This window comes from Ambystoma mexicanum, chromosome 9 (genome assembly GCF_040938575.1).
Source record: "Ambystoma mexicanum isolate Mex_15411 chromosome 9, UKY_AmexF1_1, whole genome shotgun sequence".
NCBI classification, from domain to species: Eukaryota; Metazoa; Chordata; class Amphibia; order Caudata; family Ambystomatidae; genus Ambystoma; species Ambystoma mexicanum.
This window is the reverse complement of record NC_090931.1, coordinates 1,188,718,522-1,188,735,104: the sequence shown is the minus strand read 5'-3', so window position 1 is coordinate 1,188,735,104 and position 16,583 is coordinate 1,188,718,522. Positions and strand designations below refer to the sequence as shown.

General features: G+C 44.3%; 1 protein-coding gene across 1 annotated transcript in view; it reads right to left on the bottom strand.

Annotated features, from left to right (window-relative positions):
• LOC138489003 (von Willebrand factor D and EGF domain-containing protein-like) overlaps positions 1 to 16,583 on the bottom strand; it is a 3,370,177-nt gene that overhangs the window by 56,055 nt on the left and 3,297,539 nt on the right. The window lies entirely within an intron of this gene.

Sequence of the window (16,583 nt, the reverse complement as noted above, 5' to 3'; positions counted from 1 at the left end):
ACATTTTCAGAGTGTAAATATATTATGTGGTGTATTTTAACGTATTTTATGTAAATAGAAAAAAATATTTGTAATAATTGTAATAATAATTTTATGTGGAGGAACAGTAACCTCAAACAAAATCGCACAGAATCCTTTGAAAGTTCAACATAGTACCCATGGCCAATTGTTGTATCTGCTTCTCATTGTCTTGAACTTGAAGTCGTATGTTTGTATGTGCAAGGCAACAGCTCCCTCTAGCAGTGATAACATGAGTGATAACATGAGATACACATTTGTTTGCCTGCAAGTTCAACTTTAAGATGTATTGTTCCATAAGTAAGGCAACAGTTCCATTTAGCAGTGATAAAAGGCGAACTTTGGAAAAACATACATCTGGCCTTTTATTATATAGTAGGATAAGCTAACAACTTTGAACCATACTTTTAGAAAAATGTGGCCCTTCACTGGAGTTTCACATATTTAGGACTGCATCATGGCGATCCTTTGCAGAAAGAGCACAATATGTGCAACACCATTCGTTCATGTATAATTGTATTCATTTTTTCTGCTCATTAGATGAAACTAGGCATTTATTAAGAAACGTGTTTTACATGCAACGGTGCACAAATATTTTGAGCCATAACACAAACTAGCCAAATAGCACTAGATTAAATATTACTTCTTGCTGGTTTACTTTTTTTGTGGTGTCATATCATGGCAGTGGATATGAATTGTCAAAACTCTGTCGTGGTGGAAGAAAAACAAATATTATCATCACATTTTAACACAGTGTTTCATGCAAGATTCCTCCAATTTCGAAGCACTATACTAATAGGTGTTATTATTACCCAGTTTAATGGTACTCTGTTTATCAACCTAGGAAGGGTGCAAAGCTGAGTCGGCCCTGACAGGTTCATACTAAAGTGGGACATTAGTGATTAGACAAATGTGCCCGCTGATCCTTCCGCTTTCCCCTCAACCACATTTAACACGTTCACACTGTGGCTCCAGTCAACATAACTCTTGGAGTCCACTTTTAAAAAACAGATCTGACAAACAGAATGCACACAGTCAAGGATGTATGCAGAGTTTTCATAAACATGGTCACTTCCAACCTGCCAAATCCAGTCAGTAGGATCACCTGAAAAAGAAGTCCCAGCAGGTCAATCACGCTAAAATGTGACACAGCTAGCTGTGTAGGCAGCTGGGTGTGTCTCTAAATGCCACATGTCGACTATGGATTTGGTTATCCTAATTCTGAACAGTTCTTGTTTGAGAGGCCTATACGTTTTTGCTGCAGTCCGCTCATTTATTAATTCACTTTTGCCCATCTGATGCACATTGGAGTAGGGATACATGGATCCCATTCAAATATGTGCACCACGCGGTTTCATGCATGTGTGATACCCCTTAAGGTAGAGACGTCATTTAAAAAAATATATATATATATTGCAGTGTTTGGCTTATTATATAACGTTCACCATCCATACAAAAACATAAATGCATTAATTTCCATTCACAAATACATCTTGAATAAATATAAAAAAGATTGAATTCCAAATTCTCAAGTAAAATTCATCTCTATTTCCTTTTTGGATTTACATTCATCATAGTCATGTTAAAGCAAATGTCTAAACATTGCATTAAGGTTAAAACCAAAGGCACTCTTTCACCATCTATGAAAACACTGCACCGCACTTAGGGGGGTCAAGCTGGTTTCCTCATTAATGAACCTTCCCAAATGCAACGTTCTTATCTCTATCAACCCCATACAAGAATCTAAAAGGTGATGCAGTGATGCTATTACATTCCCTGAACAGAGCCTTTTATGCCATCCAGCTTTCTTGAGGCCACAAATTACTTTGTTGGGTACAAATTCAAGTGGATATGCAAACATTGATTCGGTTAGAAACTACTAGGGAACTTGATCATATACATAGGTGGCATATTATATGTTCTCACGTCACCATTGCAATGATGATACAGCTTATTTTATTTTATCTCTTGCATTTGGGTCCAATCTTTCATCCATAACTTTATTTTTACAGCCCCCAGGTTTGTTAGCAATACCTCTTCTGTGGCATCTGATTTTAAAAGGACATTTTAACGCACACGTTTCCAATTCCTAAGGATCTCTTCATTTCCTTCTGCCAATGAGCTCCTTAATATTTGAAAAGCCGAAGGTGCATCCTAATCTATGCATTTCCTGTAAAGGGATAGAATTTTCCAAACTACCATTGCATAGAGTGAAAGGAGCCCCAATACATGATGAAAGACCTGGATCGGGACTCGTTTAGGCAAGGTTAGCACTTTCTTCCTGAACATCCCCTGCACAATCGGCCATATTGTGAATGGAAGCACACCTGATGCTTCCTCTCCATATGTCATTGTAGACAAAACGTTCATTTTATAGAAATTCAGGATAGGGTACAAGGACTAACAACTATACCTCTGCAATTGCGCAAGCTCTTGTGCTCACAAACATTTGACCTTTACTCTTAAAACCTTCTCTCTTGGAGCATCAATCAAGCTGGCATTCAGGCACAAACACAAATATGTGAATGTCTCCACCTTCTCTAAGGGCTCTTGGTTTATACGCCATTGAAAGAACATCTTCTTTTTGCCCTGGAATAACTGAAAGATCAAAATTCGCGATTTTGTTGCATTTACTTTCAAGCCATTCTTTTTGACATACAATTGCAATAAATTGAGTTGTTGCTGCAAGCCAACCAGTGTCTAACGCAGGAGGGCCAGATCATCTGCGTACAGCATCAAAACCAATGCCATTCCATTCCTGCTTCAAGCCCCTTGAATTTCTTATTTTTCTTTATATGCGACCAGACAAATTCAATCTAGCTGCCAGCAAAATTGAAGTGTATGAAGCCTTAATGGCCTGCAGCAGACCGATGGAGCAGCCCTGATTAAAAAATGTTGTCCACACAAGCTCTTTATCTATGCTTTCAAAGGCTTGGGCTAAGTCAATGAACACTAGGTACAATCTCGATTTATTCTTAAGCGTTCAACTTTTCATAAGGTCAGAATATGTGTCTGTATTAATGAGTATAATGTGGAGACACCGGGGCTTCCACCGGAGGTCACTGCTTGCAGACATGCATGGGGGGGTTTGTCAGGAAACAGCGGCCATCTATCATTTAACACGGCTCTCATACAGTAATATTGAAGTGCCCTTAGTGGACCCCTGCCAACCGTATTTCTAAAGTATTCTAACGCAATGTATTTCCTGTTAGGGAACATGTCTCGCATCTTAATTTCTTTATTTGGGTCCCATGTTTTTTTGGAGCGCTTCGTCAAAAGTAGGGGAGATATTCGGAAAATTCCACAGCGGGACCTTCGGATCATGAGGTATTTCTATCTGTAATCTTTTATAAATCTCCCTCCAGGCCCGCACCGTCACATTCACTTGGTCAAATGGACAGTGGTCTTGGTGGCGTGAGCTGAAAAGAACAAACCAGAGATTGATCGGTGGTGCCGTGTAGCGTTCTGTGTATACATGGGGGGCGGCATCTGTTGGATCACACCAATGCTTAACAAATTGAGCCTGCACAACTCAGTAATATATCTCAAAGTCTGGCGCTGCAATGCCCATCTTCTCCTACTTCATTCTAGCTGTCTTCCCATTTCAAACGAAATCAGAGACCATAGAACAGAGCTTCCCAAAGAAGGATCTGCCCGACCATATGGGTATGTTGCCGAAGAGATAAAGGAGTTTGGGAAGAACTATCATTTTTAAGATGGCTACATACCTCCTGCTCGTTGCACCAGCTCCAAGGAATCCACAAAATGAATCACTTGCTGATTTCCTGCGGTGATCTGGGTAAAGCAGGTCTGAGGCAGATAAACAGGACTCCCCGGCGTGGCCGCTACCCTATGCCAAACACTCCAAACATTCCCACAGCACTCCGCCTTGATCCGCTCCAGAGAGGTGTTTAAAATCAGTTTCAATTCCACAAAGACTCCTTCTAAGAAGGAGTGAAGACAGAATATATTGTGTCTGTTGAGTGTCTCTCAGTAACATGCCAAACACTCCCACAGCACTCTACCGAGATCCGCTCCAGAGAGGTGTTTATGAGCAGTTTCAGTTCCATAAGGACTCCTCCTCCTACTAGCAAGGAGGGTGAAGAAATTGTGTCTGTTGAGTGTCTCTCAGTAACACACCAAACACTCCCGCAGCATTCCACTGGAGAGAAATTTGTCTTTGTTCCTCATGGCCATTACAATTCCTTATACAGTCATTGAATCTAAGCTTCATCAACCTTCATTAACCTTATATCATTGGATTTCAACGATAGTCTATTTTTCCCTTCTGAAATGTCTAATTACACCCCATAATGCTCTTCCTCACGTCTCTTCAAGAACCCCCAATTAATTTTAAATATATTGTGATCACTAATTGAGGAAGGAATTACCTCAAGGCTCCATACAAAGGGAAATAGATTACTTGAGACAAACATGTATTCCAGAATCCAAGACAGGGTTGCCCATCACCAAGTTGGCTTCGCCGGGATATCACCTTTGACCTGCCCATTCAGTAGATACAGATTCCTCATATTAGCATCTCTTAACGAACATAGCTCTTTTTTCACTGAGGGTTAGCAAAAGGTCTTTCCTCATCCAACACCTGAAACCTTTTATCCATGCAAGTCATATTTAAAATGTCACAGATTAGAATTACAGGGTTAGTCAACATTGCATAGCATTCATCAGTCATTTCCATGACACATTCAACAAATTCCCGATCCACAAGGGCTTCGGGGTTCCATTACAAATGAAAGACTCCATACAAGTTTTCACATGCTAACTCATTGTGTTGTCACATATAATGGCCATCTGGATATAGGGGTTAGTATTTCATACCTCAAAAATTTCCAATTGCATGCAACTTCTAAGAGCCAGCAATTTGACACCTGGATTCAAATGGATAGAGTAAACATCCAAATTTCGGGGGTGGGGGGGGGGGGGTGCATAGCCAGGCATTTGTAGGCAGACAATACCAAAGTCCTGAAACTTGAATTGCTGCTTTCTAAACAAGTGAGTGAAGCCCTACGTATCCCAGGATCCTATTACTATGCCCTTAGATGGTGTTACATCATTCAGTTCTTCTCCTTTTATCTTGACCACCAAGGCCTCTGCCAGCCATGCCCATGACCCCTCCTGAGGAGTTTGTCCAGCCTTACCTTGCTGCATTACAACTTTCCTTTCCATGAGACCGTCTCCACCCAATATAACATTAAAGGACATTTTCAGTTTGTTAAAGAAGTCTGTCTTACATCTAGCTTCTGCTACATCCACCTCTAAATCCTCATAATTTCCCCATCTTGACCTGTCTTGACATTGGAATTTAGTAGTAAGTGTTCTTTCCTCTCTCTTGACCTTTTTACACTCTCTAAACTTTCAATAGTAACCTTCATTAAATTGAATCCCAATGGTAAGAAACATGGTGCAGCCTCTAATGATAATTGCTTGATTAGATTGGCATCCACATGGAGCAACACACAATCAAGCTGATGCTCACAAACTCCATCAGTTTCATGTCCAGTGAGCCCATTGCACTCAGCTTGGGAATATGGTGAAATAACATCAGAACATTCCTACAATTCATAATAAATCCATCATCCACATGCTCCAATATTTTCAACAAGATGCATTTCTCAAAATCATCCCTATGCTCCCCACGTGTAAGAGGCCCTCTAACATCACAGCCAAACATAGAGGCCAACCCATGATGGTATTCTTTTCAGCAGCTTGTGTTTTGCATCTGATGCTACTCTTTTGTGCTTCATAGTTAAGAAGACCAATATTGGACATTCCAGAACTGCCACAGCCGAGCTTCCTTCCCAACACTCCAAGCTGAGGCTTTCCATAATGTCCACGTTATGGGCTCCACCAGCTCCAATTTCATCAGGGGGGCTTTGATGCAACCGCTCCAAATATTCTTCAATAGTGTAAGCTGGTCCATGTGTTCATCCACCAGGTCCCCTTGGGTACTCCTTACATGCAACTTACTCTGCAAAACCTCCTTCACAACCTGTTGCTTTGTTCCTGCTTCCAGCTGGCCTTTAACCTGCTTACTGCCACTGGCTGTTGCCTTTACCGGTCTTGGTGAGTTAAGAGGAATGTGCAAACAATTCAAGAATTTTCTCTGGTCATTAGATGTAGGCTTGTTTGCCTGGCTCAAGTTCTTATGCTTTTTCTGCTGCATCTTCACACCTTGTTTCTTTATTTTGCCAGTGAAAATATGTAATAATCTTCTCGGGTGGTCACATGATCTTGCTCTTCAGTATTTTAAGCTGTTAAAATGTAATGATCTCCCTTGGGGAGGCATCCGCCACAGCCTCTTTCCTCTCCATCAGCATATACTTAAATGATCACTAGATCATGAGCAACCTCACTAGACTTAGCCTCATTAAAATTTGACTTCTAAGTCGGCCATTACAACTAGGCTCAGGCCTAGCTCATCATCTAAGGGCTAACCTTCCAGCAAGGCAATGAGGTTCTGTATTCACTCCGGTATCCATCAAGATCACTGCAAACTGGTCATTAAATGGACACTACCTCTGTTTCTTTTCATTGATAAAATAGAATCCAAGCAGGCTCTTTGGTTTCCCCTTTCAGATAATAACAGGTCTAACACCCACTGGAACAATGCCTGCACATGCTCAGAGTCTTTATCCACCTTTCCTTGCACTACAATGATGAACCCTTGATAAAAATTATCTTTGAGTGTAACATCACCAACAATGTAGTGTGGTCCTTTTTGGTTGTTATTTACGGACTCGTAGGAAAGGGGCAAGCATATGACGATGACTCCAAAATCAGATCTAGAGAGACCACTAAACAATCATCCTCGGAGCGTTATATCTGAAAGCAGATGCTGCATTCTGAAACAAGAAGCAGCCAAATAGAGACCAGAGAAGTAAACGTGAACCAGAAGAGAGGCTAACCAGATCCAGAAACGTGACAGTTAACTGCTACAAAGTAACAGTACGGAGGACTATCTCCTAACAATCATATGACAGAATATTATGAGAAGGCCCAGAATAATGAATTCTCGATTAAGACAGGTTTGTTGAAATTAAGAGCCAACCGAATATTGCAGAGACAGTATTGTGTAATGTTCAAAGGGGCGACTAACACAGATGATAAACAAAATTAAGCAAGAGGCTACTTTTCATCCATCTGTTGTCCTGAAGAAGACAATTTCTAAGGTCGAAACACATGTCGGCTATATGTTTTAAATTTGTATTACATTTTCAAATTACAGAATTATGTTTTGTGAGGATTGGACATTAGTTTGTTGAGAAGAGTCTGGTAATATGACCCTATGATAATACAAGCCTAACTGGGTATGGAGAAAATACAACAAAGGACAACAGGGAGTTAAGGAGCACATGGAGTATTGCTAAACCTTTGTAATAACCCATAAATCTTTAGGAAGTGGGCAAGCATGAGGGTCAGCGCTGAAATTATATTAATGTTATCTCTTCTGAAGGGAGTATAAGGTTCCCGACTATGGCCGTTAACTGAGTTTCGTTGGACTCCAGGAGTGGAACAGTCAGTTGATGATGTTGAATTAATAGAGCCTTCCAAATTGTGCCTGTCCCTCCACCCCTCTGCTGGGTTCCCGGGAGGTCAGGTGCCAAGTGCTTGCGCTTTCTTTGCAATAATTCTCTAGGTAATTCTCAAAGAGGATTCCTTATTGCTGTGGAAGGCTGGACCATATGGTTATCATCTTTTATCTGTGGGACCCTGAGTCATCAGATCTCCATGTAATCATTGATTAATTTCTTTCGCCTTCCAACATATCTGCAATGTAGGAGATATCTTAAGTTAATAAATCAGCCAAATTGGACTCTGTATTAGAGTCAGGGATAAGTAGTTGATTTAGCAATTCAATAATAAGATGAGAGACCCTCTCACATGAGGAAGATGACCATTGACGTTGTGGTTGTAATTAAGTCAACCACACATTTTCCAACAGCTCTACGTCCATCATTTCCAGTACTGATACAACCCACTCTTCCCTCGTCGATCACTACATAAGTAGGGGAGTCACTTGAGGAATTACATTTTAGTAACCCCCATATTGGGTGAGTGGCTTAGGGACCCCTTGTGTACTTGCTGATAACTTCAGAGGGACTATAGCCTGAGAGCAGGCCGCCCTGCTTAATATAGGTGGCGCTTCACACAGAATGCCCTCTCTGTCAGTTTCAGAATTGTGATGGCAGAGATATTATCAACATTTGATCTCCCATAATGAGCATCTTCAGACTTGTTTCAATGCACGCTGAAATCACATCCACAGCCCCAGCACTCACCTACCAAAGTCTAGCTATTCATAGGCAGACCCTCGACCTGAAGCCCTGGCCTGTATCTTAGCCGATATCCAGAAGTCATATTTGCCAGTGCCAGCCCCTTAACAGCAGCTTGACTGCAGCTCGACTGCACTCAGCTCAGCACTCGCACCTGTGCTTCTCACCTGATGAACTATTTATTCCAGATGTTAAAGGGCCAGCAACTATTCAAACTGCTTCAAATTTGGAATAAAAAAAGCACAGACACCTGAAGTGGGAGAATGGAAGACCAGGCTCCCGTCCTTCACCTCTCGCGCTTGGCCTAGAGGGTCACGACCCAGACACCCGCCACGAGAAGAGTTTGTCCATTTACCAGACGACCAGATACCCTGGTACAGGAACATACGGATGTGTCCATCTGCCTGCCCAGCAGCCCGCACTGGCCATGCCGACACCTGCGGCACGGACCAACTAGACTAAAATCTACACGTCGTTAGAGATGCCATGACGACCTAGACAACGGGAAGCACATCGGTACAAATATACACACTGGACATTCCCACACCGATCTACACGAAGAATATACTCAGTGCTATGACGTAGGCGACAGGCATATTCACGGACGTGCATCTTTATTATTTTTACATAGGCTTTCAGAATGCAGAAACGCAAGACGCGTCATGAACTCATCTACAAAGCTTGCTCGTGCTTCTCTTGAAACCAGTTACCACCATGAGAGGTATAATGAAGACACGATACTGGTCATGGAACTATATGCTACTATAACCTAAAGCACCTATGCACCAAACGGACCACTTATGCACCAGGCCCAAGTAGGCCTCAAACAAGAGCTCCCGTGGACATTAACAAAGCAAGAGACAGGTTGCTGATCCTGCAGAATGAGCCCGGTGAAGCAACCAGCCAAGGTCGCAATGTTGCAAACCCACATTCCAAGAACAAATCATCAAAGGCACGATGTTGCAACCTCGCACTCCGCGCACCAACGTTAAGGTCACACCTGCAAATTAAACCAGACACACAGTGGAAAAGCAATATTAATTGTGCAGAATTCTGCCTCAAACACGGTCCCTCCCCACGTGACCAAGCCGAACCTGACGAGATGCCAAACCCAGGAGAGAAGAGGCGTCTGGATCCCTCGCTACGAGACACAGGCAGATACACTTGAAAGGCTCAACGGACATCTGTGACAGTGGGAGCGGTCAGCCTTCCAGCTATGAATAAATCCTCACATTGTCTGCACGTACCCATAGTGAAACATTGTTGCAAATTGCAGGTACACCGAGAGCTGGGAACAGCGGTGGTCCCAGGCTGGGAAGCTCACGGGCGCACCAATCAGAACATGGGGCTCTTATCACTGACGCCAGTAATATTAACCAATCCTCAGGAGTCTTCATGTAACAATTCTCATGTATCTAATTGTAGGGACAACCCAGATATATCACCTGACAACCCTTTGTCCACTAACATTGTTCTCTATATGTGTGCTATACTAACCCTACCACTCGAGCAACCAATTAAGAGTGGCGATAGGTTTTTTGTTAACTTTCTGAGGTGACGCAAGTAGCGCGTCATAATACCGTAAAAAGGGCCTGCGAGCCCCACGATTGTGTGTGTGTCAGGACGGACGCGTACGCTCCTTGACCCATCCCTGCCGTTTTGTCTAATAAACAGCAGAGTCACCTTGCTCCTTGTGTGTGTCTCATACTCTATCTCATCTGGGATACACGGGAGGAGTTGGGGCCTCCCTGCCTGGAGGTCTGCGGACGGCCGGCCGACCCTGGCAGAATTTCCCCCCGACAAGTTGGAGGCACTGCTGAGATCTGTTTAAGATCGACTTTATATTTTTTACTTTTTCCAGGCACTCCCGTTGCGAGGAGGCCCGGCGGCGCGGCCCCCTCTGCCGTTGCCCCCTTCTGAGGACTACAGGACCATCGCGGAGCTGCGAGAAGACCGGACAGCGCAATCCGGATATTGGCCCTCGGGAGCCGGTTGAGAAGTATCCCGCCCGAGGTTGGCGAGTGTCCAGACGTGGTCCAGACGAGGGGAGGTGGCGAGCCGCTCGGAGGGGTGCACGCAGTCGAGCGGCCCTGCATCGAGAGAACTTGGTGAGCATGACACGCACAACAAGCAATGCGAAATTGTGAGGGAGGAGGGAGGAAGTAAATAAGGGAGGAGGGAGGTGTTGTACAGATGCACGGCGAAGGTCTAACAACTTAGTGTTGCCAATGGAATGAATGGTAGCGAAACGAGTGCGAGAGCAGTCGGCTACATCACGCGAAAGAGGGGGGCGGAGCACGAAAACATCACGTGCGGCCGCTCGTAAGGCACTGATTGGCCTAAGTCACGACTACGTGTAAGGGTGGGTGTGTGTGGTTTCCTACGATTTGGCATTCATTGATCAATGAGTAGACGAGGATCCCTATTGTTCGAGCAAGAAACTCGATAGGTAGATGACGTTTCCCTGTAGGCAGTAGCTAGTTGCCTAGTTGCCCAATACGGAAGATAATTGGCTGGTTAAGCCCTCCTGTTGAGGGGCGTATCACACGCGAGGCGACGCAGCGTGCGCAGTCCGATTATATTATTGATTTGATTACCTTGTTCCAGGAGTGACAGGAAGACAGCTGTAGGGTTAGCGGGGGTAGATTGCAAGTGTATTTTGAACTTAAAGAACATATGAAGAATGTACCAGTAGCTCGAAGAGATTGGTGACGTCACCAGTAGGGCTTTAATAGGATATCACGAGCACAAGGAACTTTGGTTTTGAGAGTGGTGGGGAAGAGAAATATGATAAGGGAGCGGACACGAAGATAAACGATAAACGAGTGGATCGGGAAAAGGAGAAGGGGAGAGGGGCGTGGCTGCGCACGGAGAACGCCGGCCACGGCAAGTGTAGAAGGGGGAGGAGAACGGGGAAACAGGACGACTGTATAAGAACGTCGTAAAGGGTACGCAGCCGCAGGGGGCTGCGTGCGCTTCGGCCGCAGGGGGCCGTAAGGGAGGGAATATACAAATGTAAAACCATACATATATATATATTTTTTTTTTATTATTTTTTAATAATCTTTTTTATTGCATAATTTGTCAAAGGATTGTCGTAAGTCCCCACACTTGCGGGGCCAGGTAAACAATATAAGGTTGTATATTGTAAACTGCTAGTGAAGGGAAGGGTAACAAGTGGAGCGCCACTATGTCATACGGGACAGGGTCGGGAGGGTGGGGGAACACCCTCACTACCCCACTACAACACATATGCACCACACTGCCACCGCATAGGGAGAAATTAATTAAGTACAGCATAGAGTGGACCCAGGGGACGGATAACAAAATGTTAACACCATGGCCGCCTAATGGTAGTTTCGATCCATATGCCCAACATTCACTGCTAAACCATCTGCACAATACATACAAGGGGAAGAAGTTGGCAAACCATGTGGAGGTGTTTAACTTATGGAGGATGTTCCAGGGGTCCCGACCAGGACCAAATGGAATGTTCACTATGGGGGAAACACCGGAAGAAAAGGAGATTAAGAAAGAAGGAGAGGATGGGAAAAAGGGGCGTGAAAGCACAAAGAATACGGGGAACGGAGGAGAGGGAGGAGAAAAGATTGATAAATCAGACGACATAAAAAGGGAACCCAGCAACGAGATACCCATAACACCGGGAGTGAAAACAGAGGGAGGAGGGTTGTACCCTTTAAGAGAATTAGGAGAAATAGAAGGACAGTTAAGGGCGGCTGAAGGATACTCGAACCCGGCATACAGCCCTCCACCATATGTAGCTCATAGGAAGATGCCAGTGGGGGAGGGGAGGATTGGAGAAGAGCAGACTGTAGAGATAGGAAATGATGAGTGGGTAGCTCCACAGATATTATTAAAATTACGAGGTTCACTAACTGGAGAAGAGAGGGAGGTAGTAAAGAGAACAGACGAGGATAGTGCAAGAGAGAGTGAAATGAGGAGGGAGGAGCTATTACGGCAAAAGGAAGAGATTTTGGAGGAAAGATTAGCAAAGCTAAGGGATGAGCAGAATGAATTGATCAAACAGCTTGAGAGGGAGGAAAGAGAGAGAGTGAGGAAAAGGAAAGAAGGTAAGAGCGAATTGGAAAAATTAAGGGAACGAAATGAGGAGCAAAGGAGAGAAGCTGAAAGGGTAAAAGCAGCAGCAGACAGGGTATCAAGAGTAGTGCTGAGAGAGAAGAAGAAGGAAGAAGAAGAAAAAGAAAAGGAAATGGCAATATGGAAGAGGAGGGTACTATCAGAGACAGCTAAGAAATATGAAGAGGGGAAAGTAATAGAAAGTATAGTAGAACGAGAAAGGGTGAAATGGGAAAGGGAGAAAGAGGATGAAAGAATATTGGAACAGATGAGCAACGAAGTGATGGAGGAATTGAAAAGGAAAAGGGAGGAAAATAGTAGGGAGATGGAGGAGAGAAGTGAAGGGGAAAGAGAAGGGAGGAGTAGGGAGAGTGAAAAATGGGGGGATGTATATAGAAGTAGAGAAGTAGCAACAACATCAGCACTAAGGGGAGCAGCTGGTAACAAAGGAAAAGGAGAAATAAACCTAATAGACTTAGAAACAGTAACAATAAAAGGGAAAAAGGCCGAGTGGGGGATGCCATTTATGGATGATTTTTGCAGTGAGGAGGAAGAAGGAGTGGAGAGGGAAGGAAGAAAGAGTGAAAGGGAAAGCTTAGATAAGCTATACCTCACTCGAACAAACATAGACTCGCCATGGATCAGTAGGAGAAGGGAGGAGCTGGAGAGAAGTAAGGAGGGAGTGCAGGGACTAGTGGAAAGACAAACCCATGAAACCACACCACCCCCATCTCCATCACGCCCTCCCCCATCGCACCCTACATGCTCAACCACCGCACGCTCGCTGCGCAGAATAAATCTCGCGCCCTTCATGGACGAACTGACACCCTATGCATGTCGGCTTAGAGACCTCCCTAGTCGCAGGCAAGACAGACAGATAAACACGCCCACATTAAATACAGGAAATGACGAAAGGAGGGGAAAGGATGGAGAAGGAGTTAGGAGCAGGGGTAATAAGGACGAAATTGAAGAGGTAAAGGAAACGGAAGAAGAGGAGGGGTGTGAGGACTCGATATTATGGAACGTAAAGGGTGACACAAGACACAACTTAATGCCACTGTTGGAGAGAGGAGGGGTTAGACCACAGTACGTGCCTTGGAAGCATAGGATAAAGAAAATATAAAATGTAGGCTCCCATCACTAAGTGGAGGTGCGGGTAAGTGGATATATGAAATGGAAAAACACACCGCAGGACAGAAACTAGCAGTAGGAGATGTGAAGGGCCTGTTAATATCAATATTAGGGGATAGAGCGGATGACATTTGGAAGAGAGCGGGATTCCATGGGGTAACAATAACAAACACATCGCATGATGGGGCACCATTTGCAAACTGCAGACATGCGCTATGGCAGGCACTGAGAGTACAGTACCCAGACACATCAGACATAGGAGCAATTACTTCCCGTAAGATGCGTGAGAATGAGGATCCTGTTGATTATATCCAGGATATCCAAGAGAAGTGGCGCATGGAAACTAGAGAACAATGGGACAAAACACCGGCCATATTTTATCATATATTAGTACAAGGGCTTCCAGAAGGAGTTCAGAAACAACTAAAGAAAGTAGTGGGAATGGAAGCAAAACCATGGCCAAAAATACAACTGACTATAGTACATCACTGCAGGACATGGCAAGGGAAAATGAAACAAAAGGAAGAGGACAGGAAAACAGAAGAGGCTAAACTAGTACAGAAAAAACTTACTAAATACACAATGGAAGGGGCACTAATAACTACGCCCACACCAATGGCCCAAAGCCCCGCACAAGTAGTGGCTGCACAAGATCCCGCTCAAATAGCACCTCCACAGACTATAACACAACAAGTGCCACCACTGCAATTACACGCACCAAACATGGGAGGAGGGTACCCAATGCAAGGAGCTGGGTATTATAGTTATAACAGGGGGAGAGGAGGATTTATGAGAGGGAGAGGATACGGATATAATACCCAAAAGCAGGTGGGAGGACTTAGAAATTCCTACCCCACAGGGCAACCAGTATACCAGGACAACACAGGGAGCTTCCCGTGGCAAAGCAGGGAACCACCCGTGTGTTGGAGTTGTGGATTATTAGGACACATGTCACGTACGTGTAGGGTCAGGCCAGGAACACCAGCATGGAATGAACAGGCACAACCTAGGACCTCACAAGAACAGCAGGGCATACAACAACAGCAGACGTTACAACAAGGAAGTGACCCACAACAACAAATAACACAACAACAGCCACTGCCACAAGAACAAGTAGCGCTAACACAACAACCCCAAACTCAACAAACGCAATTGGGTAGGGTGACGGTCTTGGGACACAACCCTTACACAGGGAATGGCCAATCATTGTACCCCCAATAGGACAGCCCACAGACGGCCTTGGTGTGTCCCATCCTGTCAGTAACACCTAATAGTGCGGAGGAGCCACGCATAGAGGTAACGATAGGTGACAAAAAATTATCATTCCTTGTTGACACCGGGGCAACCCGGTCCTGCATAAGGGAAGGTAAATTTAAGATGTCAGGCGAAGCCATGAACACCCAAGGATTTTCTGGGGCTAAAGGGTTGGTTCCCTTTACTGATAACGTTCCCTTATCTATTGGAGATTATGATCTGTCGGTTCCACTTTTATATTATAGTGCCTCACCAGTAAATATACTGGGGAGGGACATAATGAACAGGTTGAATATGACGATCTCCTTTACAGAGGATGGCATAATTTGCTCTACTCCAGGGATTAACATGCTCGCAGCACGACAGATTATGCAAGCATACTGTGGACAGACAGCGATTAGGGCGGAACCAGTAGATGGCGAGCTATTCCAGTATGGAACAGACATGGCATTTGCATGGATGCCAGGGATAGAAGGGAAAATATGGAGGAGGCCAGCAGCCTATCTGTTCCGACCAGAAACACCTGTTAATGAACCAAAAGGAAAGGTGTTTGTAATGGACATTGAGAGCATTATTGCAACAGCTGATTATATTGCTGTGCACGCCCAAGATAAAGAAGGGAGAGCATGGAGGGCAGTGATAGCACTAGCAGAAGGATGTAGGCTGACCCAGGTGTCAGATGAGGAGCTGTTCTCAGAAGAAAAGGAGGAAGATGAAATGGTGTTCATGATGAGTGTAGAAAGATGGCTAAGAGTGGCTCACAAACAGGTAGCACAGAAAATTGCAATGGCACTTGAGGCACCCGCATGCACCCCAGTCCCCTTCTTTAAGGAGGATATGTCAAGGGTGCCCAAATCATTATGGACTATTAGCCCTTATGACGTGGGATGCATAAAAAGCATAGGGGGTGTAAGGATAAAATTGAAAAAAGGTGCCATACTACCAAGAGTGAAACAGTACCCACTGTCAAAAGAGGCAGATGAGGGCATATATGAAACCATAACGGCCCTTATAAACAATGGCATATTGGTCCCCTCAGAGTCACCATGTAACACGGCTGTGTACCCAGTGCGCAAGGCTAAAGGGGGGTCTTGGCGCTTCATACAGGACCTCAGGCCCTTGAACAACATAGTAGAAGCAGAGTATCCAGTAACAGCAAACCCGGCCACAATATTGTGTGGCATTCCAGCAGAAGCATCACGATTTACAGTGATTGACCTTAAAAATGCTTTTTTCTCAATACCATTACACCCAGACTCACAAGATTTGACAAGCTTCACTTACCGAAATACAAAGTGGAAACATACCAGATTGCCACAGGGGTATTGTGAATCACCCTCAATTTTCAATAGAGTAATACAGATGGATTTGGGTAACGTTGAAGTGGAAAGCACAGTGTTACAGTATGTGGATGACATAATAATTTGCAGTACAAACGAAAGTAAATGCAGAGAGGACTCCTTAAAAATGTTGACGATATTGGCTGAAAAAGGATACAAGGTAGACATGGAAAAGATACAATACTGTCAGGAACAGGTACTTTACATTGGCCAACTGATATCCCAACATGGAAGAAAGATTGCACCACAAAGAGCACAGGCCATTTCAAGCACTCCAATGCCACAGACTGTGAGAGAACTGCAGCAATTTCTAGGGCTGCGCAACTACTGTAGAGCATGGGTATTTGATTACAGTTCATACATAGGACCCCTGCTTGAGGGTTTGAGGGAAGCCAATAAAGGGGAGAAAAAGTTGGGGTGGACTATGGAAATGAGGGAGGCATTTGAT